The following is a 24,422-nucleotide window of genomic DNA, read 5'->3' on the forward strand; positions in this document are numbered from 1 at the left end:
TTTTTGCTAGCTGGCCAACACCAACCATATTGTGACGACTATTTGATACCCTTGACCGTGAAGCATTTGTTGACTGAATGCCCCACTTATAGCACGGAAAGAAATAGATATCTGTTTGAGGCTCGAGGTGAGGATGGCAGGTTCATCCTTGCCAAGATTCTTGGACATGATGCGTCATACAATGCAAGTGGCATTTTTAGATTTATTTCAGAAGCAGGTCTTCTGAAAGCTATTTAACTTTTACAATGATATTTGCTTTTATGGTTTTAATTGCATAAAATTTTATTCTTTATTTATAATAAACGATATCGGCGTCAATGACCTTCGATGTCAGGATGCCAGAGAACTTCCAATCATTCATTCATTCATTCATGGTGCACTGCATCGAGAGTTTTTAATGCAGATTCTGTTATGGATAAGACTGCTGCCGTATATATCATTAATAAAATGTCTTGCTTTGCTCCCCAATTAGTGTGTGATAACTTTTTTAATATGGCAAGGGCTTTGATGCCCTTGGCTTTAATGTATTTGATGTGCTCTTTTCAACTTAAAATGTTGATCAAATATCACTCCTAGATACTTAATTTTTTTTACAAAATTGTATTTCAGTGCTATAAAGGCGAATTTTGATAGTTTGGTTCTTCAGCCACCTTTTGTCTTTGTAGAAGATGATTGCTTTTGTTTTATCAGTTGAAAATTTAAATCCAACTGTATTTGTCCAACTCCATATATTTGAAATGGCAGTACTGAGAACTCTCTGAGCATGTCTCAAAGTACTACTCGTATAGTAAATAAGTCATCAACATATAAACTTTTTACACCACTTGGTAAATTTATAGTAATGTCATTGATTGCTAAAGCAAACAATGTACAGCTCAAAACACTACCATGAGGGATTCCTTCTTCCAGTTTATAGGTTACTAAGTAGGAATTTTCTACTCTTACTTGAAAAGTTCTGTTTGTTAAAAAGTTCTTAATAAATATTGGTAAGTGGCCTCTTAGTCCCTTGGAGTGGAGTTTCTGCATGATGTTATGTTTCCATGTTGTATCGTATGCTTATTCTATGTTAATTTCTTTTGTTCAAAACCTTTTTTGATATGATCTTCTAAATGTGTTAAGGGATCTAGGGCTGATCTGCCAGCTATTGAACCAGATTGTGTTGGTATTAAGATGGATTCTTTGGTTATTACATACGTTAATCGTGCATTAACCATTTTTTCTAAGATTTTGCATAGGCAACTTGTTAGGGATATCGGTCTATAATTTGATGGATTACTTGCATCCTTTCCTGGTTTATTTATTGGAATTATTATGGCATGTTTCGATTTATCAGGAAAGACACGTTTCAGCCAGATACTATTATAAAATTTTAATAAATATGATTTAGCTATAAGAGCTAATTTTTCTATCATTTCAAATGATATTTTATCATAACCTGGTGCGGAGAGATGACAAGAGTTGATGGCATTATCTAGTTCATCCATGTTAAAAATATAATTATATTCCAGGTCTTCAAGTTTCAAAATTGAGTATTATATTTTCTTTTTGTTTTCCGATATTTTGAAAATGTATATCTAGGCTGGAGTAAGCACTTATGTTTTCAAAATGCTTTCCAATTATATTTGATATTTCATAAGTATCGCGGTATATTTTTCCATTTAAATGTATTGCACTTCTTGGAGGTCTTATATGTTTTCTGTTGATTTTCCTTATCTTTTGCCAGATAACCCTTAGATTAGATTAGATTATAAAATTTTTGGCACATAGCCAAGCGCCGGAGCCGAGGGCCATTCAGCGCATATATATCTTTAAGAATAAAAGTCACTGTCGTACAAACAAACATACACACAACCGATCTAACATAAAAATCATTCATTCATAAAAACCAAACAAGAAACCTAAAACAATTAAGAGAAAATTACAATTCATAAAAAAGACCAATATCTTTTTAGTCATATTTGCTTCCTGAGCACCAAAAATTCACCTAAAATATCGCAAGAGACTTATTTGCCAGCAAACAAGCTCTATGTTTGTTTTCCAAAATGAGGCCACTCCACCATCCATTGGCACCAAAAAAAAAAAACTATAGCACAGTCAAATCCACATGACAAGTGGAACAGCGAGGAACCTGCCTATCCGCTCACTCATCATTAGATACCCGTGAGTATATTTAGCGTGGCCAGCCAGATAACCCTTGTTATATAGTGGTTTAATGTGGTTAATTGTTATGTTTGTTATAACTATATTTATTTTATTAGGGTTTTGGGCCGAGTGTTGAGTGATTTAAGGCGAATTTTGAGTCTGTTTAGATTGCGACCCAATATATGTTTTACTTTACTTTACTTAAGGTTGTTAAGGTTGGGCTCCACCACAGGAATGTGATTTGGTTTTTGGAATACTTTTATCTCCAGCATTTATTATGAAGTTTGAGAAGGATTCACATGTAGTATTGTGATCTTCGTTACGTGGGTGGGAATGGTGGTATGTTTCGTTTGTGTGATAGGAATATTTATCCCAGTTAGCTTTTTTAATATTATATCTTGTAGGTGGCAATATTTTGATATTACTTAAGTAGTTCAGAATGGTTGGGAAATGGTCACTTGTGCATGAATCGTCTAGGACGTTCCATTCAAATTTCTCGGCTAAATCATTTGAACATAATGAAATGTCAATTGAAGGAAAGGTTATGTGTGTATTTGAAAAATATGTTGGAACTTCACTTTCATTGAGACAACACAGGTTGTTTCATTATAGTTTTTTCTATGTTGATTTCGGAAGTGTCAGTGGGGTTATTAGTATCCCATAATGGATATGTGCATTAAAATCTCCTACTGTAAAGTAGGGTTCCTGTATTACTTTTGCTAATAAGTTCAGAAAAATCACTAAAATTTGGCATTGAAATTTGGTTGGTTATATAAATTACAAATAATGATTTTACTTGTCAGGCATATACAGTTAATTAACGTTATTTGATATGGCATAGATGGTATGTCAAAAGGTTCATATGTAATTATTTACTTCTGTTATACTTAAAAAGACAGTTGACTGCTTTATATCTGTTACTTGGATAAGCCTGTGTCTACATTTCATGTCCTGTGTTGGATATATGTTAAGTAATTTGTTTTCTAGTATTGCTGCTGAGGATTTTTGTTGTCAGTTTTGAGGACTAGAATACTAGACCAGTTATCTGGTCCCAAAGAGGTCAATCAAAATGTACCAATGTTGGGATTAAGTCAGTAACTTTTTGTTTCTTTTGGTCCTTGTTTTATGTACGTTGCTTGTCTATTATGCTTTTATATTTTTCTGTATTGATGGGAGGATTATTTGTCTTTAATTTAGAATTATTGTTCATCATACATGGTTCCATTGTTACGATATTGGAGTTTACCAATTGATTTTTGTTTCTTTCTTTTTTATTTATGCACTCTATTTGGTTTTCTGGCTCTGCTACTTCACTTGGAACAGGGTGTTCCTTTGTATCATTTATAGTAGTTTCAGTGCCGAGGAAATTCGGGAGTGACGTGCCAATAGTCATCAACTGTGCCGTAGTTTTTCCATCATGGGGCCCAGGGGTACTTCAAATCAGTATTTCAATATTCATAAATTTTGAGTTTTATACAAAAAAGAAAAGAAAAAAAAAAATCTTGAAAAGATATCATTGGCCCTTCGCGAAGTTAAATCTTCCGCCAATGGCACAAGTGAGAAAGGACTCCCAAATGTCCGCATCCCTACCTTACCCCAAAGGGGGATGGCATAACATGATTAGTATGGCCCAAGTGTAAGCAGAACCCACTTGCTAGGACTAAGATTATTACGATAATACAATTATCCCCATCCTAATCATATTATGGGCAAACTAGATAGAATGCCGAGAGCTCTATTCCTAGAACCAGGCGCCCCCTGGAATCCGTGGTCCGGCTCTACAGAATAGTTCCGCCTGGAAAACCAGGTCTGAACATTGTCAGGTAGATGATGGATCTCTACCACAGTTCTCACTATTTAGCTTTGGATATAACTCCACGTTAAGCCATGATATGTTTTCTCATTTATTTGCTTTCAAAAATTTTGGCAAAAATGGAAAGTCCACAAAAGTTAACTCGAAAATATATAATGTTATATGGGACTCTTGGGTTCGAACCTGGGAAGAGATTCCTGAGGTTCGAGAGCCCCCTCACCACGTCAAGGTGGTTCCCATAATGAGGGGGGCGAAAATAAAAATAAAATTTATTACCTTACACGTAAGAAAAATTTCAGTAAATTTTACGTAGAGCTACATCAGTCAAGTAGGAAGGGGGTAGGGTAATTTTACGTACTATTACGTCAATTGGATATGAAAGTGTTAAGAAGCCTTTAAAAGATAACATCAGGAACATCAGGAAATGGAATGATTGGATGTTGGAAGGGAAGAAAACATTTACGAAAGGAGGGAGGATGAAAGCTCCAGGTTTACCTATACTGTGTTTGTGGGTGAAAGAATCATGGACAGATGATAAACATGTGATAATAAAAGCATTTAAAATATGTTGAATAATTATTCAAAATTTAATGTTGAATATCAAAGCTTTGGATGGAAGTGAAGACAATGTCTTATACGAAGATGCAGGAGATGAAGATGAAAAGATCAAAGATCTGGAAGTTGATCATGATGACTGGCTTGATGACTAAGAATTCTGAGCCTTATTTGATGATACGCACATGGAGAGCGATTTTCCAGGATTGTAGTTCATTAATTTTATGCATTGTTTTATATTAATAAATTTTCACTTACCTGTGTATGCTAAACTAAAAATAATAGTTCCAGTAACAACTGTTTCTTTAACAGAGTAAAAAAAAAAAAAAAAAAAAAAAAAAAAAAAAAAAAGTAAAAAAATCTTCGTTATTGTGCTTTAATCAACTGATTTGGGAATTATAAATGGTTAGTCTATACCAGTTAAACATCTTGTATAAACCTAAATAATGCAAATGGCCCATGATCGCTCTTTTGTATTTTACAATACAATAGTAATATGAGAATACATACAATATTACTTGATACAGTGAAGCACAAGTAAAGCATAACTTTTTAAAAGACTTATTGATTTCCTCCGGTAGTAACTATCGCAATCAGCTGATTTTGGAAAACATAGAATTGAATTGAATTTATAAAATTTGTGGCCATTTGCCACGCATTGGAGCAAAATGCCATTCAGCACATATATATCAACTGGATATATTTACCAATAAAAGGTACACCACTTATATAATTAATCCAAATTATTAAAATCATTCATATTAAAATACTCAATTAAATATCATAAAAACAACAAATGGATTTCCTTAAGAAATTTAAAATATCTCCTCTGCAGGAGCACCCTCTCCTAAAATATCTGACGAAGGTGTTTGTGGTGAAAACCAAACCGACGTCTATGATTAAAATAAAGAGGACAGTCAACAAATATATGCCTCACTGTAATGCCAACATTACAATTGGAGCATTGAGGAACCTGCCTCTCTGCTCCACTAGTTAAAAAAAACCTGTGTTAAAAACGTATGCCCTATACACAGACGTGTTAAAACTATACTAGATCTTCTATCCATCCCAACAGAAGGTGACCAGGATGAACAGAAGGTCTTATCAATTTCAGCTTTAAATTACTATTTAAGTTGGACCAGTGATTCTGCCACTTAGTCCTACAAAATGATTTAATAAAAAGTTTAAATCTTCACAGGGAACCCTCACAGAGTGGGAAGCCCGGGAGGAAGCTGCCTCCTAAGCGGCTGTATCAGCCAACTCGTACCACGAATTCCCCCATGCGAGGGAACCCAACAAAACTTCACACTGATGTGTTTTCGAGAACGCAGGAGGACCAGCCAATCCTGCACCTCTTGAACGAGTTGATTAGATGGCATCAACTTCTGGAGTACAGCTAGGGAAATCTGGGAATCACAATAAATAATATACGAGTCCCCAGTGCAACCTATACTAAAAATAAATTTCAAAACGCTAAAAATAGCATAAATCTCAGCATTAAAAATTGAGAACTTAATAGGGAGTCCTTTTTTTTTTTTTTAATAATTGTTCTCTCACCGACGATGACAGAACATCCAACTCCATTTCCTGATTTTGACCCATCTGTATATACAGCAATCGAGTTACTATGCTCAGAAACATGGGCCAAGAAGCTACTTTTAAGCTGAACTTTTTGTTGTCTCTAACTTGGCAAATATCTAAAGGAGGCCTACACCAAGGAGGGAATTTAGAAAATGTAGTTTCCATAACCAGTGCAGGAATAAGGCCTACCTCTCTCGCACTGATGTTTAATCTAACTTCAAGGGGCTTAGGCAATGTAGGTCTAGTTGGTGCTCTGTAAACAGGATGTTTTATATACTTAAAACAATTGGATTAGATTGAGAGGTTAGTGCTCGTGACAAATATCAAGACCCTGTTCCTCCCTCCAAATGAAAAGAGGAGGAAAACCAGAGTCTACATAAAGGCTCTCAACAGGAGACGTTTTAAAAGCACCTGTACGAATACGCAATGCCATATCCAGCTTGCCTAACAAGGTCTTACATGCCGAGGTATAAACCTGAGATCCATAATCAATCTTACTCAAGCATAGGGCCTGATAAATTCTTAATAAAGTAGTACGGTCAGCTCCAAAATTCAGGTTACTAACAACTTTTAGAATATTGCACCGTTGTTTAACATTAACTGCAGTCTCATTTAGATGTTCAGCAAAAGTCAATTTTATTCCTAAATATTTGACTTTATCTTCATACAACAAGATAGAACCTTCTAAAAATTAGTTGGTTGGAATCTCTTCCCTTCTTTGTGTTTTATTTTTTTTTACAAAAACGTATAGCTTTAGTTTTCTCAGCAGAAAATTTTGAAACCTTTACTTTTTTTTTTATATTAGCCCAGGTAGTAGCAGCATTAATTGCAATCTGAATTTTAGTACAAGCTTCATCTGCAGTAGCTCTACTACACAAAACAACAATATCATCCGCGAATCCTTGACCAGTTACTCCAACAGGGAGATGTTCAAGTAAACCATTAATGGCAATATTAAAAAAGGTTGGACTAAGCACACTCCCTTGTGGAATGCCTTCCTTCTCCTGAAGATACTTTCTGATGAGAAGGTAGAGCCAATTCTAAATTTAACGGTACCGGTTCAGACAGGAAGTCTTTGGCAAAATTAAACATATTGCCACCAATACGCCATTCAACCAGCTGCATTAAAATACCTGCCCTCCAGGTAGTATCAAACGCTTTTTCCAGATCAAAGAACACAGCAATGGTTCGAGTTTGGACTGCAAAAGCATTCTGAATCTCACGTGTGGAGACATAATAAGGGGATCCAAAGTACTTTGTTTCTAATAACCATATCAGACGAAAATTCACCATTCGTTCGTAAATCTTGAAGACACAGCTGGTAAGAGCAATAGGCCTGTAACTTTTGGGATGACTAGGGTCCTTTCCGGGTTTTTTAAAAAAGGAACTATAACAGAGTTTTTCCACAACTGTATGAAGTTCCTGAGGACCAGAATTCGTTTAAAACATCGACAAAGATTTTTTTGACTCCAGAGGTAAATGAGAAATCATTGTATAAATATTCATCATTCGTTCTCCAGGTGATGTTGGAGATGACAATGGTAAGGCATATTCGAATTCAACAATACTAAGCGGAAGGTTACATGCTTCAGAGTTAGAACAAACAGGCGGATTAACTATAGTCGTGTTTCTAATATTGAGAAATTCAGGGGAGTAGTGACTGGGGCTTGAAATGCTTGAAAAGTGCCGAGCAAAGGCCTTTGCCACCTGTCTTACATCCGATATAACTACCAAGTTGATTTTCAAAATAGGTAAAGGAGCAGGGGAAAATTTCCCTAGTAATTTACGGATTCTATCCCAAACTAGAGAAAGTGGGCGAGTTATACTTTAATTCTGATATGTAGCTAACGAAGGACTCACTCCTTGCTTCTTTAAAAACTTGCTTTTGTTTGGCGAGGTTTTTCTTGTAAATTATTCTATTAACCAAGACAGGACGCCTTCGATATCGCTTGTAACTAGCTCTTGCAATTTTCCTAGTCAAAGGCACATATATGTTACTATTCCACCAAGGTACCAGTGGACGACGGGGTTTCCCTGATGTTTTAGGAATTGACATCATTGCCCCTCCAATCATTATACTAGCGAGATATTCATAGGCAGTTGAGGGGCAAGGAAATTCATTGGCCTTACGATTGACTTTCGTAGATTTTTCAAACAACTGCCAATTTGCCTCCTTTATCTTCCACTTGGGTAAAGATGGGGAGGGTGTATTTTGTACATACTTCAAGCTGGATGGGATAGTGGTCACTCCCAGAGATTTTCATCCACTGACCACTTATAGTCTAATCGTAATGACGACGAACATATTGTAAGATCAATTGCTGAACTAGAGTTATGGGCTACATCAAACCTTGTAGGAGAACTGTCGTTCATTAAAACTACATCATTACAATCTAACAATCTTTTAATTATAAGCCCACGGTGATCACACCTACCTTCCCCCCACAAAGTATGTTTTGCATTGAAATCCCCCATCAGAATGAAAGGATGGGGTAGTTGGTCTAAAAGTGATTGCAAATCTTCAATCTCTAATTGTCTTGGATTGCCAGCTCTTGTCCACCAATCGAGTTTCTAGGCCAGGTTCTAGATAAAGAGAGCACAGAGTGACCCATTTATTGATGAAAATCTGTGTTGCACAAGCTTGCAGTATGGAGTCTAATTTGATAACTTTTTGTGGTAATGGACTTGGCCGCAATAATACATGTACCACCATGAGAACGTTCATTTCCTACAGGTGGTGGAGATCTGTTGAAAAAATAAGTTTTTGTCCACAATTAGGAGAAACATTACCAAGTTTAGTCTCTTCCAAACAAAGGGCAGCTAAATTATGCTTCTTGAAAAGGACCCGGACCTGTTCTCTGTTTGAATGGAAACCTCATATGTTCCACTAACATAGAACCATTATTTACTATTAGTTTATTTTTTTTTTTTACTTTTCAGACTTGGAATGGGCTGGTCTGGAAAGACTTGGTCTTTGTTTTGCAGAGGAACTTGGCAGATCCTCAAGAGTCCTGCTATCTCCTCTCTTGGGAACCCTACTATGGTGTGGGGATATAGGTGGAGATGATGAAGGAGTAAGGGGTCTCTTATTTCTAAGAGGCACAGTCTCTGCAGCGTACACCTGAGCCTTATGAGGTGCACTGAACAAGGTTTCATTCTAGGGGACATACACCCAGATCAGGCATTTTACATCAGAAGCCCGAGAGACCTCCCAAAGAAGCCATAGGAGGCCCCATCGGGAGGGGACAAAGGAGCCTTCTTGGATGAAGGCAGAGAAAAAATGTACTTCGAGCTCAGAACGGGGATAGGTGAAGCTTTTGGCTTAGAAGTTGGCATCCTAGATTGATATTTTTTATTCGATTTCCAATTTTCACATCACTATAGTATTGAGGTTTTGGGAACAAAAAGTCTTTTTGCCTGGCCAGTACTTAGATGTCAGCATGAGCTTTCTCTATGGCTGCACTTCATTTTTTGAAATGACTCACATTCCTTTTGCCTTGCATTATGATTTCCCTTCAATTTATACATAATATTGGATTAGAACATTCGCCTTCATGCTTTTGTAATGAGCAGGTAGCACATAACTGGTTTCTAGTACACACCTTTGACGAGTGACCATATCCAAAACATATGAAGCATTGGAGTGGTCTATGCTTAAAAGGTCTAACACGAAATCTCTCCTTGTCAACATATACATAATCAGGAACTTGATAATTTTTAAAAGTGAAAATAATCATTATTGACCTTGGAACCTTGAAAATCTTCCACACTTTATCATCGCACATTTCCAGCAATTCCTCATCAGACAGTTCATATAGGTCTTCTTGACTGAATACCACTCCCGTAAAGCTGGCCTCACACTAGGCATCGAGCAGCGAGCCGTTGCTGCACGAGAATGAAAAAAACCGGGAGCTTTTAGCTCGAGATTCTTGCTTCCGACGAGGACGGAAAGCAGCCAGCACGAGCCGCGAGCCACAGCATAGTGTAAACAAACAAGATGGCTGCTGTGATAGGACGTACACTCCTGAGCCACTCTTGAACCCACAAACGTTTTTTTGTTACTCTTGCATTCACGTAAGTTTCCGAGAAATAAACCACTGCAGCGCCATCTTGCAACAGTCCGACAATTTCTGGGCGCCATGATGATATCAGATGATCAGTTTTGTTTACTTTTTTCCTACGGCTCCTCGAAACCACGAGTTCCTAGTGTGACGATACAACACTTTTGCTCGCGAGCATCGGCTGGATGCTGGCCAAAACCACGAGCAAGAAAATGACTAGTGTGATACCAGCTTAACATGATTAAAACTATAGTGTGGTTTGACCTCTTTTATCATATTAGTATTTTTCAGCTTAGAGATCATGTGACCTTGTCTATAAGACTTTGCATGAACCAAAAAACTGTTCTTTTCCAAATCTAGTAATATCTGAGTTGGTCATTGTTCCTACCAATGTTCTCAAATGTTTCCTGAAGTGAAAAAAGATTACAAAGTCTGATTTTGTTGAAACCAATCACCCACCTGGCAGGTAGAGGTGTCCATTACCTTACGTTTCCCCTCTGTAGTTTCCTGACTGACCCTAGCTGGATAAAAGGAATCTACTTCAATATTCTGGGGCATTTTATGTATTAATTACACACTTTAATTTTTCCTTATGTGAACACTTCCAAAGCATTCATGGCAATTCTTATGAGTAGTAACTCAATCCAAAACCCTCCAATATGCAAAATCTTCAGTTTCACAATGCTTAATAACTTTAATTTCACCATATCTTCCAAACATTTTCCATAAATGCAAACACAATTTAAATCTGAGGAGAGAGAATCAACATAAAGGATTCTCTCACCACTACTAGAACTTTCCATAGCCACATCCAAGGTCTTGCCATGGGTCGTCTTCTGTACAATTGAATTTTCTATAGGATTGTCCTTGTCCGTGCCAGAGGTCGAAGAGGAAGGGTAGTGTCAGGAGGTCGCATTGTCCGGGGAGTTTATCATAGGGTCGTTATTCATTAATCCTTAAGCAGAAATTTGAAAAAACCTACTGCAAATCAGGCAGAAAACAGGCTCCCCACACCAACCCCTCTCCACACCAAAGACACTCAGCAGAGACTGACTCCTGTATGTCCACTCCCTACCCTACCCCGAAGGATAGCTCTATCATAAAACTGAGTGGCTCAAGTGTAAGCAAAACCCGCTTGATAGGACTGAGGGCATAACTAGTATGCAATCATCCCCATTCATGTTACAATACGCGGGCAAACCGGAAAGAATGCAGCGAGTCCTACCGTAGAGACTATGGCCTCCCCAGATTCCGCAGGCACAAGTCCCCCCCCATAGGTAGTTCCCGCCCCCCCCGATAGAACCCATTAAAGTATGAATCATATCAACATCCTCAGGGTCCAAACCATACTCGAGAGGCAGACCAACCTCTACAGTCTCTGCCATTTGGATCAAGAAAGAGCCAATGCACAGAAGCCCAGCCCCTGCCCAACCTGTAAGAAGGTTTTAGTGAAGAGGACAACTAGGTTGAGCAACTGAGTTAAAGATAGTAGAAGAGTGGAAACGATAATTTAAGTAAGAGGAAAATTGAGACTTTTAGATTCGAACTGGGTGATATTTCTCCCAGTTCAAAAGCCCTCTTGCCCGCTATGCATTTTCAGCCGTCAGCTGAAAATGCCTAACTTAGCTGAAAATGCGTAACTTCGTCAAGGCAGTCTCAAATCAAGAGGGTGGAAAGCATAGACAGTAAGCTAATTTTATACCGCATGTATGTGACCCCTTTAAAATTAACTTCAAAATTAGGTTTCAAAGTCGCATAAGCGAGTTTATATACGGTAGATTCTCATTTCAGTTTATTGCACTTCGTTTGAGGGTGGGGGGTTCCCCCCCCCCTTATGTATTTTCCGTTAATTTTCCTTATTTTTTTGCCAAATATCTTCCATAGATGTATTTGTTGACAAGCTTGATACAAAATATTTCCATGGTGATATTTTCTCAGATATTACTAGTTTTTAGAATTTCGCATCATATTTATTTGTTTTAATGGCTTTGACCGTGGTCCCAAGTTTGCTAAGATTTTGACTTAACGTGTTTGGTTTTACTTAAAGTTGATGATGGGTTTAAGTCCACCATGGGGACAAGTGGGGATTTATTTGGGTGGGTGGTGGCCTTGTTTTAGGTTAAGGCGTTTTATCAGCAGCATTTGTCATCCAATCCGTGAAGAATTCACATATTGTATTGTGGTTTTGATTATGTGGAAATGGTGGTATATTTCTGGTATGAAGATTGTAAATGTCCAAATCTGCTTTTTGGATATTATATTTTACAGGTGGGAATATTAAATTTATTTAAATAATTAAGGACTACAGGGAAGTGGTCACTGTTATACAAGCCATCCAGAACATTCCATTCAAGTCTTTCAGCTAAGTCGGCTGAGCACAGGGAAATATCTATTAAAGAAAAGGTCAAGTGGGTATTGGAGAAGTAAGATGGCAACATCACTTTCATTTAGGCAGCATAGGTCATGCTCCGATATGTATTTCTCGGTTTGTTTCCTGGTGTGTCAGCAAGGCGACTATTAACCAAAGGGGACTATGAGCGTTAAAATCTCCTATTGTAACTAGGGGTTCATGTAGATTATTAATTAATGCTGGTATAGATCACTGAAATTCGACCTAGAATTTGGTTGGTTGTATAAATTACAAATTGTGATATTTTTGTCTGGTATATATAATTTGATAGCTGCTATCTGATATGATAAAGATAGTATGTTTAAAAGTTCATAGGTGATACTATTATGAACATACATTGCATGTTGCCAAGTTTTTCCTCCCATCAGCTGGTGAATAACAAGCAATTTTGTACTGTCGAATATTATAGGCATGGACATATTGGGTTGTGGTCTCGGAGTCTTTGTAATTCACCCATTTATATTTCATTGAATGATTTCATATTCCATTATTGGGAGGAATTGGTCTTAAATTCTGTTACTTGATTGTCGATTTTACTTTGCCTCGAAGTTTACATGCATTTGAATTTATTTGTGGTTTTTTAATTGTTGTATTTGTATCTTGGTTATTAGATTGAGTCGTCGTTTGTTTTTCATAATTGAATAGAAATAAGTCTATTTTTTAGTTTATAATTTCCTTTTTGTATTTTAAGGATTCAGAACATAATTCGTTCTCATGTTGGTGTGTTAAAGGGCATTTCCTTAATTTAATAAAAATGTCTATACAAGTTCATACTGGGTCCTCTGTCTTGGTGGTTAGTTGGTTGTATGTACTTACAAAGCATTCATTACAACCACAAGATGAAGCATATTTGGTAATGTTAATTATTGGTTTAGAAGTACTTGGTCTAGCTTTAGAAATTTCTGGTTTTGTAATTCTATTGGTCCTTTTCTTTAGTGATAAGGACAGTCGGGTTGAGGGGTTATTTGTTTTGTTGCTGTTTATGGAATATTTGTGTCTTGTGGATGGTTGGGGAGTGATAGTTATATTTTGGTTTGGTTTAATGATATGATTTTCATTAGTATTTATTTGATGGGAATTGTAAAGAGTGATTAATTGATTTTTTACTGTCTAGATGTTGGCTGTTTGATTGGGACTGAGGGTAATTATGTATTTCCACTTGTGATGAGGTTAGTATTATTATCTTTTTTAAAATGTTCTCCTGGTGTAGTTGGAGTTTGTTTGGATTGATTGTAATTTTCAGTAATCACTTTTTTCCTTGGGTGGGGTTCGTCCCGGTATTCTTTTCTTTTTGTCAGTTCAATTATTATTATTATTTAACTCCTCTTCCATTGGAAGTTCTTTTCCATGGATAACTGAATCATCTATGTTAGTGGTGTTATTGGTTGTTGTAATATCACTTTATTTTGGGTTTCAGTATTATTGGTATGAAATTTAGTTTCTATGTTTATATTATCTTGTTTGTTATTGTGCTGCTTGATGTCTTGATTTTGTCATATTTGAAAAGATGGGGGTTTTGGATGGATTATTAACTCCTCTTACTTTTAGCTCAAGTCTGACTTCCATGACTGACATTGCTGTCCTATTTATTAACAACTGAAGTTCTGTGTTATATTGGTAAAATGAGCACTCCTTAGATTTTGCATGATGGGCTAGTCCACAATTAATACATTTTGGTTGATTACAGTTCCAATTAGTGGTATGGTCATCTGATGTGCAGACTGCACATACATATTGCCTTATTACGGCATCTTTTGTATGTGTCCATACCTTGAGCACTGTGTACATTGTAGTGGTTTTGGAACAAAAGGACGAACTTCTCTATTTTGTCCAAGAATTTTCATTTTAAATGGTAGGTCTTGACCAGTAAATTTTATTTTGGCAATGTTGATATTTTTATTTTTGTCTTTCCTACTTGAAATCGAGTATACGTACTATTTCTAAATCGTGGATATTGTTATATCTCAATTTTAAGAATTTTAAGGAGTCTAGCAGTAGTTGTTTTGAAGGAAGCTCCTGCTCGCTATTGGGTAGGATGACTGTACACTGTACATAATTCAATGTTTCGTGGCTTGTAATTGTTACTTTTATATTATTTATTTCTGTTAATACTTAAAAAGGCAGTTGACTGCTTTATATTTGTTACTTGGATAAGCCTGTGTCTACATTCCATGTCCTGTGTTGGATATATGTTGAGTAATTTGTTTTCTAGTATTGCTGCTGAGATTTTGTTGTCAGTTTTGAGGACTAGAATCTAGACCAGTTATCTGGTCCAAAGAGGTCATCAAAATGTACCAATGTTGGGATTAAGTCAGTAACTTTTGTTTCTTTTTGGTCCTTGTTTTATGTACGTTGCTTGTCTATTATGCTTTTTATATTTTTCTGTATTGATGGGAGGATTATTTGTCTTTAATTTAGAATTATTGTTCATCATACGTGGTTCCATTGTTACGATATTGGAGTTTACCAATTGATTTTTGTTTCTTTCTTTTTTATTTATGCACTCTATTTGGTTTTTCTGGCTCTGCTACTTCACTTGGAACAGGGTGTTCCTTTCTAAGATTTATAGCATTTTCATGCTTCGAGGCAGTACCAAGGAAATTCGGGAGTGACATGCCAATAGTCATCAACTGTGCCATAGTTTTTCCATCATGGGACCCAGGGGTACTCAAATCATTTATTTCAATATTCATAAATTTTGAGTATAAAAAAAAAATCTTGAAAAGATATCATTGGCCCTTTGCGAAGTTAAATCTTCCGCCAATGGCACAAGTGAGAAAGGACTCCCAAATGTCCACATCCCTACCCTATCCCAAAAGGGGTTGGCAGTACATGATTAGTATGGCCCAAGTGTAAGCAGAACCCACTTGCTAGGACTAAGATTATTACGATAATACAATTCTCCCCATCCTAATCACATTATGGGCAAACCAGATAGAATGCCAAGAGTTCTATTCCTAGAACCAGGCCCCCCGGGAATCCGTGGTCCAGCTCCACAGAATAGTTCCGCCTGAAAACCAGGTCTGAACATTGTCAGGTAGATGATGGATCTCTACCACAGTTCTCACTATTTAGCTTCAGATTTAATTCCACGTTAAGCCACGATATGTTTTCTCAATTATTTGCTTTCAAAAATTTTGGCAAAAATGGGAAAGTCCACAGAAGTTAACTCGAAAATATATAATGTTATATGGGACTCTTGGGTTTGATCGTAAGAAAATATTCCTGAGGTTTGAGAGCCCCTTCACCACATCAGGGCGGTCGCAAAATGAGGGGGAATTCTGCTGTTAGCCATGAACCACATGAAAAGGCATACCAAAGCAGAATTTTCAGTCTTTATTCCCCCTAAACTTCTTAACCTTGAACACTTTCCAAAATATTCTCTACCTGCAGTATTAGAGACAATTCCTCAATTCCTTTGCCAATCTATCCTAACAAACCCAAATTTGCTTGATTTTCAAAAAATAAAAGTTGAATAATTGTCTGTACATACATCATTTTTACAACTTACACAATATTTATACCTAGTTCTATACATAAAAAGTCCACACAAACTATTCATGATGGAATTCTTCATCATCCCTTTGTGAAATATTGGTAAAAACAATCAACAGAATAAAATTGACAAAGCAAGACAGTGGAGATGGGAGTAATAAGGTCATTAATAGATATGTAACTCCTTTAACAGACTCTTAAGAGGATTACTTTCACTAAATCACATCGTAAGCATGACTAATGGTCATTCCTAACCCCACTCCTTCTCACTAACAGACATTAGTAAAGGTCACTAATTTGAGTCAGCAATAACATAATGCCTATTCAATTAATCTTAATAAAATGGGTTTTAAAATTTGACAATTAGCAGGAGCTCGGCTCAAAACTGAAAAACAAAAGCTTTGGTTTAAAAACAGAGAAGACAATTCCCATACATTTTCTGCATTATTTACTAAAGATTTCCTTGTCCAAATAGGTAGAGAATATTTTCATTATTCAGAAGGCTAAAGCAATGTCAGTTGAGAACCCTTTTAACAATGGTTATGGTGCAAGGTAAATGAAGCCATGTGGTAGAAAATTATCCAAGAATTGTCAATTATCAGTGTAACAGGGAAAACTCAGAAGGAACACAATACGACACAAGACAACAATCAGAGACATGGCATTTAGTTATAAATTACAACACTAATAAAACCTCAAGAACTCTCAAACTTGTAATTCTTCAAAATTAAAATTTTCATAAAGAACACTATATTTAACAAGTGGTAATGACACAGCAATCAGAGAAGATATCTCCGATGTGGGATTGGTTGCAAAGTCCACCATGTCTCTGCCTTATATTTCCAAGTTTGCAGGGCAACATTAGTTCAACATAACAGGTATTAATAAATAAGATGAAATCACCAATATTCATAGGCATAAAATCATACCCATTTACAAAGTAAAAAAAAATCAGGCCCTAATTTAGAATAAGAAGTTAGAATACACGAGATCAAAGTCTTAACCCCAATTTTTTGCAACTACATTTCTGTAATACACTATAAAATTCAATGTGTGGGCCAAAAGGATATTACAGGTACAATCTATAAGAAATGACCTGACGAAAGTATCAACCTAACAATTATGTGGGGATAAAGCTATAATCAACCTCTTATGGGTGTTAATAACAAGCAGACACTCTGCTGCATAAGAACTACACCGAGCCAAAGAAAAAAAATCAATGAAGGCGCCAGAGATTTCACCCTTGCCTTGACATCTCAGTTTTGTAGGTTGTTATTCTGAACAACTGGGCAAATAAATATTCTATCTACTTTTCAAGAAACCTTTGTATTATTAAAATAACCAATTACAGGCATACAAAGTTTTGTATGAGTGTTTTCCAAACACCAATGGTTTCCTAAAGTTTTGGTCAAGGAATGAAGTACGAATCTGATTCATCTCAACCAAATAAAGTATATTAAGGTTTGGGTTGAAGGATGTAACAAATTGTTTACAGAGGGTTAAGTTACTACTGTTCAATGTATTAAGGTAAATGGTAAGGAAGGTCCCATGCATCCTAAAAGCAATGATGAACTTGACAATCATTGGCAAGGCACATAAACCTCATTCTACTTTGCGTTTTCCCACCAGCAGAGTAAAAGAACAAACATTCACAACTATAGTCCATTCACTTTAAGGTAGATTCTTGTGCCTACGAGGCGTTTGTTTGGCGGCCTCTGATTGGCTGGTACTGGGAGGTAGGCCGCTCGCTCAGTCTCATTATTTTCGTCTGCGGCTTAGAAAACTACCAATATGTTTATATTTCTTCCATAGTCTCATGCTTTGCTCAAGATAGGTAAGTTTTGGTCATACTAAAGGATTCGGTATTAATTGTACAAATATGTCATCTTTTCCTGAAACCAAAACGATAACACAAAGGAATTACAACAAGTAAAAGTGAAGAGGAAACATTTCATTCTTTATACCTGTTTTTATTTATCATTGGATTTTTAATAATTCATGTCATCAAGATAAAATAAAACTTATGTTTTCATACAATACAATCACCTTGAATACGCTGGTGCCTTCAGATTTTAGATGCGTGTAATATGTGAAGAGAAAATTAAGAATTTGTCTTATATTGCATCCGTACTTGACTCGGTCTGAAAGGAAGTCAATCTTCCTTAATTCTTTGTTGTTTATTACTTCACTGAGATTATTATTTCATATCACTCAAATAAGTCTCTGATATCTCTTTCGTTTGAAAATATATTCATATAATAAAATTAAAAACAATATTCTGAACCACCTGATTAAAGCTTAGGCTGAGTTGAAGAGTGTGAAGTGTTCAGAGTTCAACTTCTTTGCTGGACTGAATTCCACGCTTCCCGCCTAGATCTCGGCTAACGTTACCAGATGCATCCATCTGATTATTATTATTTTCCTTATCAGATAAGTCCAGACATACTATATGATATTGGATTGAAAATGTTCGGCAGTCATAATGGGAATTCTGTGTATTTAATTAAAAAAAATGTAATGATGTAACATGGTAAATATTGTCGAAACTGCAACCTCTTATATCACTAATTGGCAGCACAAATCTCTTGCCGAGACGACCAACGCAACGACGCCTTGCTGATCATATTCTCTCGGCAATACCGTCAACTTGAATCATTTACGGATGCAACATAATAAGACATATTCTTCATTTTCTCTTCACATAATACACGCATCCAAAATCTGAAAGCACCAGCATATTCAGGGTGATTTTATTGTATGAAAATACATGTTTTATTTCATCTTGATCGTGTTAATGATGGAAAAATCGATGATAAGTAAAAACAAGTATAAAGACTCCAATACTTCTCTCCACACTTTTACTCGTAATTTCTTTGTGTTTTATCTTATTGATTTCAGAAAAAGATGACTTAGTTGTACAATTAATACAGAATCCCTTGGCATGACCAAAACTTTCCTAGCTTGAGCAAAGCGTGAGACTATTGAAGAAATATAAACATATTGCTAGTTTTCTAAGCTGCAGACGAAAATAATGAGACTGAGTGAGCGGCCTACCTCCCAGTATCAGCCAATCAGAGGCCGCCAAACAAACGTCACATAGGCAAAAGAATCTACCTTAAGTGAATGGACTATAGTAGCAGGCCTCTACATTAATTACTATACACATGACTATGACTGGGTTGAGTCAGCTGGTAGTCACTAGTGAGCGATGGAAGGACTCTTGAAAGGGAGTCCCTCACAATATTCACAAATACAGTACAAATTAGTTTCCTGACTTATTGGTTTCGTAAGGACTATACACATCACAATCAATCTTCACTTCACAGAACAGTGCAAGAATCAAGTCCACTATTCATCATAAAGATCTGAATAATGAGTGACTGCATGGACTACTGAAAAAATCTTCAGCAACAGTGGTTCTTCTTGAAGTATCCACGACTGATGTGAAGCACAGGACGCAACATGGTGTGAGAGTGAGTGTGTGTGTGTGTACACAAACACAACAGACATCAACAACTCCTTGTCTTACTGGGGCTCAGGTTTGAGCCTCCTTCAGTATTTACACCTCATCTGGGGTCATATCACAATTGTTGTAGACCGTACTTGCTGCATGGAAACTTGGGGCCTGGCAAAATAGGGCTTGCTTAGTTGGCTGTATTAAATAAATAATTCTAAATATAAATCTAAGCCAGAGAAAAATAAGAAAATTAAGTATAGTACTGAAACAATATTTAAGTACATAAAATGTTAGATATTAAATTTCAATAGAAAAGTAAGAAAGCAAATTATTATATACACTTTAAAAACAAGGCTTTCACTATATATTTAAATAAAATCTAATGCATAAATAAAATTGTGAAAATATACCAAATTTGTAACTAATTTGTATTTTTCATAACTAACAAACCTGAGGTCTTAACATTAGGATTTACTAGCGCCAAGCTGGAAACCGGTAGAATTAAAATTACACTTGTGAGATCCAGGGACTAATGGCATCTATACCAGGTCACGGGGCATGTATACCCAGAATGCCCACGGCTACCTGTGACCCATCAGTTATATTTCTAACCCAGTTTAGACTGCTAGAGGGGTGGTTCGAGGTGGGCCTTTAACTGTAAGACCCTCAGGGTGTGTTAGTTATGAAAAATACAAATTAGTTACAAATTTGGTATTTGTTCATACACGAAACAAACCTTCGGTCTTAACATTAGGATAGACTTACTATTGGAGGGAGGTAAGTCTCTACAACTGACTGGGAGTTTGCCACCTTATCCATTTCCGAATATATAGGGAAATTCTAAGAGAATGGACAATGAACCTAGGACCAAAGATATAAGCGGATCTATTGGTTTCCTCCCACTGGGTGTAGATACCATTCTACTGTTTACTCTTGTCCCTTGCAACTGGATCCACCTTCACCCCTCTTTCCCTATTATCCAGAGGGGTGTGTTGCTACTGAAAAGTATATCATCAGCTAAGATAGCTTCACAGTATGGCTGACCATCTCACCTGCATCTAGTCCGTTCCAGCACATGACGGTACTCTCCTTCATATTGCCCGTAGTTAAAGGAGTAGGAAGAAAGTAGTAAAGAAAAAAGACCAGTCATCCCATTCATTCTACTTTCATACCTTCATCTTAGACTAGACGCAAACTGACCCCGCCAGGGGCACTGGATGAACTATATCACTTGTTGGGCCGCCACCACTGGACCCAAGGAAAAGGTGTCCAAGGATCTATGGGCAACATCTTTCAAATAAAATGAGGTGAAAGTTGTTTGGCGCTTCCACACACCAGCTTTCAGAATTTTATCCACAGACATGTTCTTCTTAAATGCCATGGAAGCACTCACACCCCTGATGTCATGAGCTCTAGCTCCCACCTGGCTATCTGACCCTCTGTCTTCTGCAGTATAAGCATCTCTGATCGTCTCCCTTAGCCAAAATGATATTGTATTCTTGGACACTTCCTTCTTGTTCCGTCCTGTACTTACGAACAAACTCTGGCACCCCGGCCTGAGGTGCCTTGTTCTCTTTAAGTACTCCCTTAGTACCCTGACGGGGCACAGGAGCATCTCAGCTTTGTCGTTGTCTACAAAGTCTGCCAAGGAAGGTATGGTAAAGGAGTCGAATCTGCCGTCTACTATTGTTGGATTTTGGGTCTTTGCCACGAATTCTGGGACAAACTCACACACCATTGATCTCCAACCTCTCGAGTGCTTTATGAGATATGAGAGGCCATGTAGCTCCCCACCCTTTGGTTAAAGCCAGGGCCAATAAGAAGACTGTCTTCAGGGTCAGGCTCCTATCCGTGGACTGCCTTAGTGGTTCGTAGGGGGGTTTTATCAGACTACTCAGTACCTTGGTCAGATCCCAATCTGGGGCTTTTAGGCTCCTTTGGTGGGCATGAGCTGTTCAAAGCTCCTCATCAGCATGGCCAACTCCCATGAAGACGATATGTCCACTCCTTTCATTCGTAAGACTGAAGCTAGAGCCGCCCTGTACCCCTTCACTGCAGATACAGACATATGTTTTTTCTGTTCTGAGATATATCAGAAAGTCTGCTAACTGGCTGAATAGTGGTACGAGTGGAGACACGTTCCCTCTACGACACCAATCACAGTATGCTGACCACTTTCCTTGGTATACTGTCGCAGATGATTTTCTGATATTACCTGCCATCTGAGTTGCTGCTTTCTGCGAAAACCCTCGCTCTCGGAGGAGATACTTGACAGTCTCCACCCGTGAAGCGATAGGGACTTCACCGACTGGTGGTACCTCTCCACGTGAGGCTGACACAGAAGGTTGCTCCATGGAGGTAACTCTCTTTGGCACAATCTATAGGAGTTCCAGTAGGTCTGGAAACCACTCTGCTTTCGGCCATAACGGGGCTACCAGGGTCATCTTGAGGTTCTGAGACCGCATTACCCTGTTCAGAACCTGACGGATTAGACAAAATGGAGGAAATGCGTACACGTCCAGATTGTCCCAGGGGTGTTGTAGCGCATCTTCTGCTACTGCCTCTGCGTCCGGGACTACTGAACAATACACTTCCAACTTTTTGTTGTACCTGGTTGCGAATAGGTCTATGATCGGTCCTTCCCACAACATGAGCATCCTGTCCACTACCTGTTGGTGTAGGGACCACTCCGTTCCCAGAATCTGATCCCTGCGGCTCAACTTGTCGGCCACTATGTTTCTTTTTCCCGGAATATACCTGGCCTTGATGTCTACCAGGTTCTCTATAGCCCACTGGTGAAGTTGAACTGTCATCACATGTAACTGCCGAGAAACTAGGCCTCCTTGCTTGTTTATATAAGCTACTACTGTGGTGTTGTCTGACATCAATACCACTGAGTGTCCCTTTACTCTCTCCCTGAATTCTTGTAGAGCCAGAAAAGCTGCTTTCAACTCCAGCACGTTTATATGGAGTTCTCTGTCCTTGCAACTCCATTTTGCTGACACCATCAACTCCTCCATATGGGCTCCCAGCCTTCTAGTGACGCATCCGAGAACAGCAAGAGGTCTGGGGAGGATTGTTGAAGGGGGACACCCACTGTCAGATTGTCGTCGTCCACCCACCACACAGCAAGTCTTTCCTCACTTCTGCTGACAAGGGAATTTGCTCGTACGGGTGATCTACTGTTGGTGACCAAAACTCCTTCATCCTCCATTGTAGGGACCGAAGGTGTAGCCTTCCTTGTGGTACTAGCTTCTCCAGGGAGGTTAGGATTCCCAGCACCACCTGCCACTGTCTTGCTGGCTGTGTCTGCTTTCCCAGAAAGGCATTCACCACTTGTTTGCATTTCTCTACTCTTTGGTCTGTCGGGAATACTTTGGCTTGTGTTGTATCTATCACCATTCCCAGATATTCCAAACGTTGACTTGGATCCAACTGCGACTTCTGCTGATTCACCACAATACCTAGGCTGTGACAAAGCTGCAGGAGGGCCGCCCTGTCCCTGAGTAATTTCTCCCTGGACTTTGCTATCACCAGCCAATCGTCCAGATATCTTATTAGCCTGATCCCCTGAGCATGCGCCCAAGCCGACATGAGGGTGAAAACTCTTGTAAAAACTTGAGGAGACGTTGTCAATCCGAAGCACAGGACCTTGAATTCGAAAGCTTTCCCTGCAAGACTGAAGCGGAGAAATTTCCTTGAAGACTGATGGACTGGTATCTGAAAGTATGCGTCCTTTAGATCGACTGTCAGCATAAAGTCTCCGATTCTGACTGCTTGTAGAACCGTTTTCGGAGTTTCCATCTTGAAACTGGTTTTCCTTATAAACAGATTCAGCGTTGACAGGTCTATTACTGTCCTCCACTCCCCGTTGGCTTTGGGTACCAGGAAAATCCTGCTGTAGAAGCCTTTTGTCGGACTGCATACTTGTTGCACAGCTCCTTTTTCCATCATCTTCTTCACTTCGTCCTGCAGAATAGTGGCCTTCTGAGATTTGTGGGCATAAGTGACGTGGGGTAATGGTTGATCTGTCAGGGGCGGGGTTACCTCGAACGGAATCAAATACCCGATCCTGAGAACATCCACCACCCACTGCTCTGCCCCTAGTTCCTGCCACACCTTCCAGTGATTTGCCACGCACCCCCCACTGGTGTGGCCGAGTGATGGGAGGCGCCCATCCTATCTTCTTGAGCCTCTCCCTCTTCCCCTATTGCCCCTTCCTCTGTTGTTTCTATTGTGAAAGGGCCGATGAGTTATCCTCTTTGGGGAAGAGGGTCTTGTGACTCTATTAGGGATGCTATGTCTCACTGTCTTCTTTCGAGACATCTGCTGTTGTCTTCCCTCCAAAGGAGTAGTTTGACTGTTAGACGTTTTCCTAACTGCCTGTTGCACCAACCTATCGTTAGTGTCCATCCTTCTTCTATCTATCGCCTCTTCCAGTATGACCTCTGGCAACAGTAGTTGCCATTCCAAGATATCCCCATTCCTCATTGCTAACAGGGAATCCAAATCCACATTGCGGCTTAGTCTAGCCAATGCTGCATCTCTCCTCATTAGCAGGATATTTGCCCAAACATTGGCACTTACGTTTGTCAGGTACGCAATCGCCTTGGAACCTGACTGTAGTAATCTAATGAACAATGGTTCATCCACTACTTTCCTTGTTGCTTCCGAGGATGCAATTTTCGCCACTGCTGTTGACCAAAGGTCTAACCAGGAAGCAGCCTGAAAGACAGAAGAAGCTGTTGCTTCTAACGTAGCAGCCTCTTGGTACGTCATCAAAGGGCACTCCATTTTAACCTGATCCAAGGTTAATCCAGGCCTTAACCTTACAACATTAGGGTTCATTTGTCTAGACAGCAAAGGGACCTTCGGTGTCGTATATTATTTCCTTTGCTTTATCATTGG

General features: G+C 38.3%; 1 pseudogene; it reads right to left on the minus strand.

The window, feature by feature from the left end:
- Positions 1–19,133: 19,133 nt before the first annotated feature.
- The window catches only part of LOC135217615 (coronin-1C-A-like), a 90,993-nt pseudogene continuing 85,704 nt past the window's right edge, over positions 19,134–24,422 (minus strand).

The sequence above is a fragment of the Macrobrachium nipponense genome, chromosome 7 (assembly GCF_015104395.2).
Source record: "Macrobrachium nipponense isolate FS-2020 chromosome 7, ASM1510439v2, whole genome shotgun sequence".
Taxonomy (NCBI): domain Eukaryota; kingdom Metazoa; phylum Arthropoda; class Malacostraca; order Decapoda; family Palaemonidae; genus Macrobrachium; species Macrobrachium nipponense.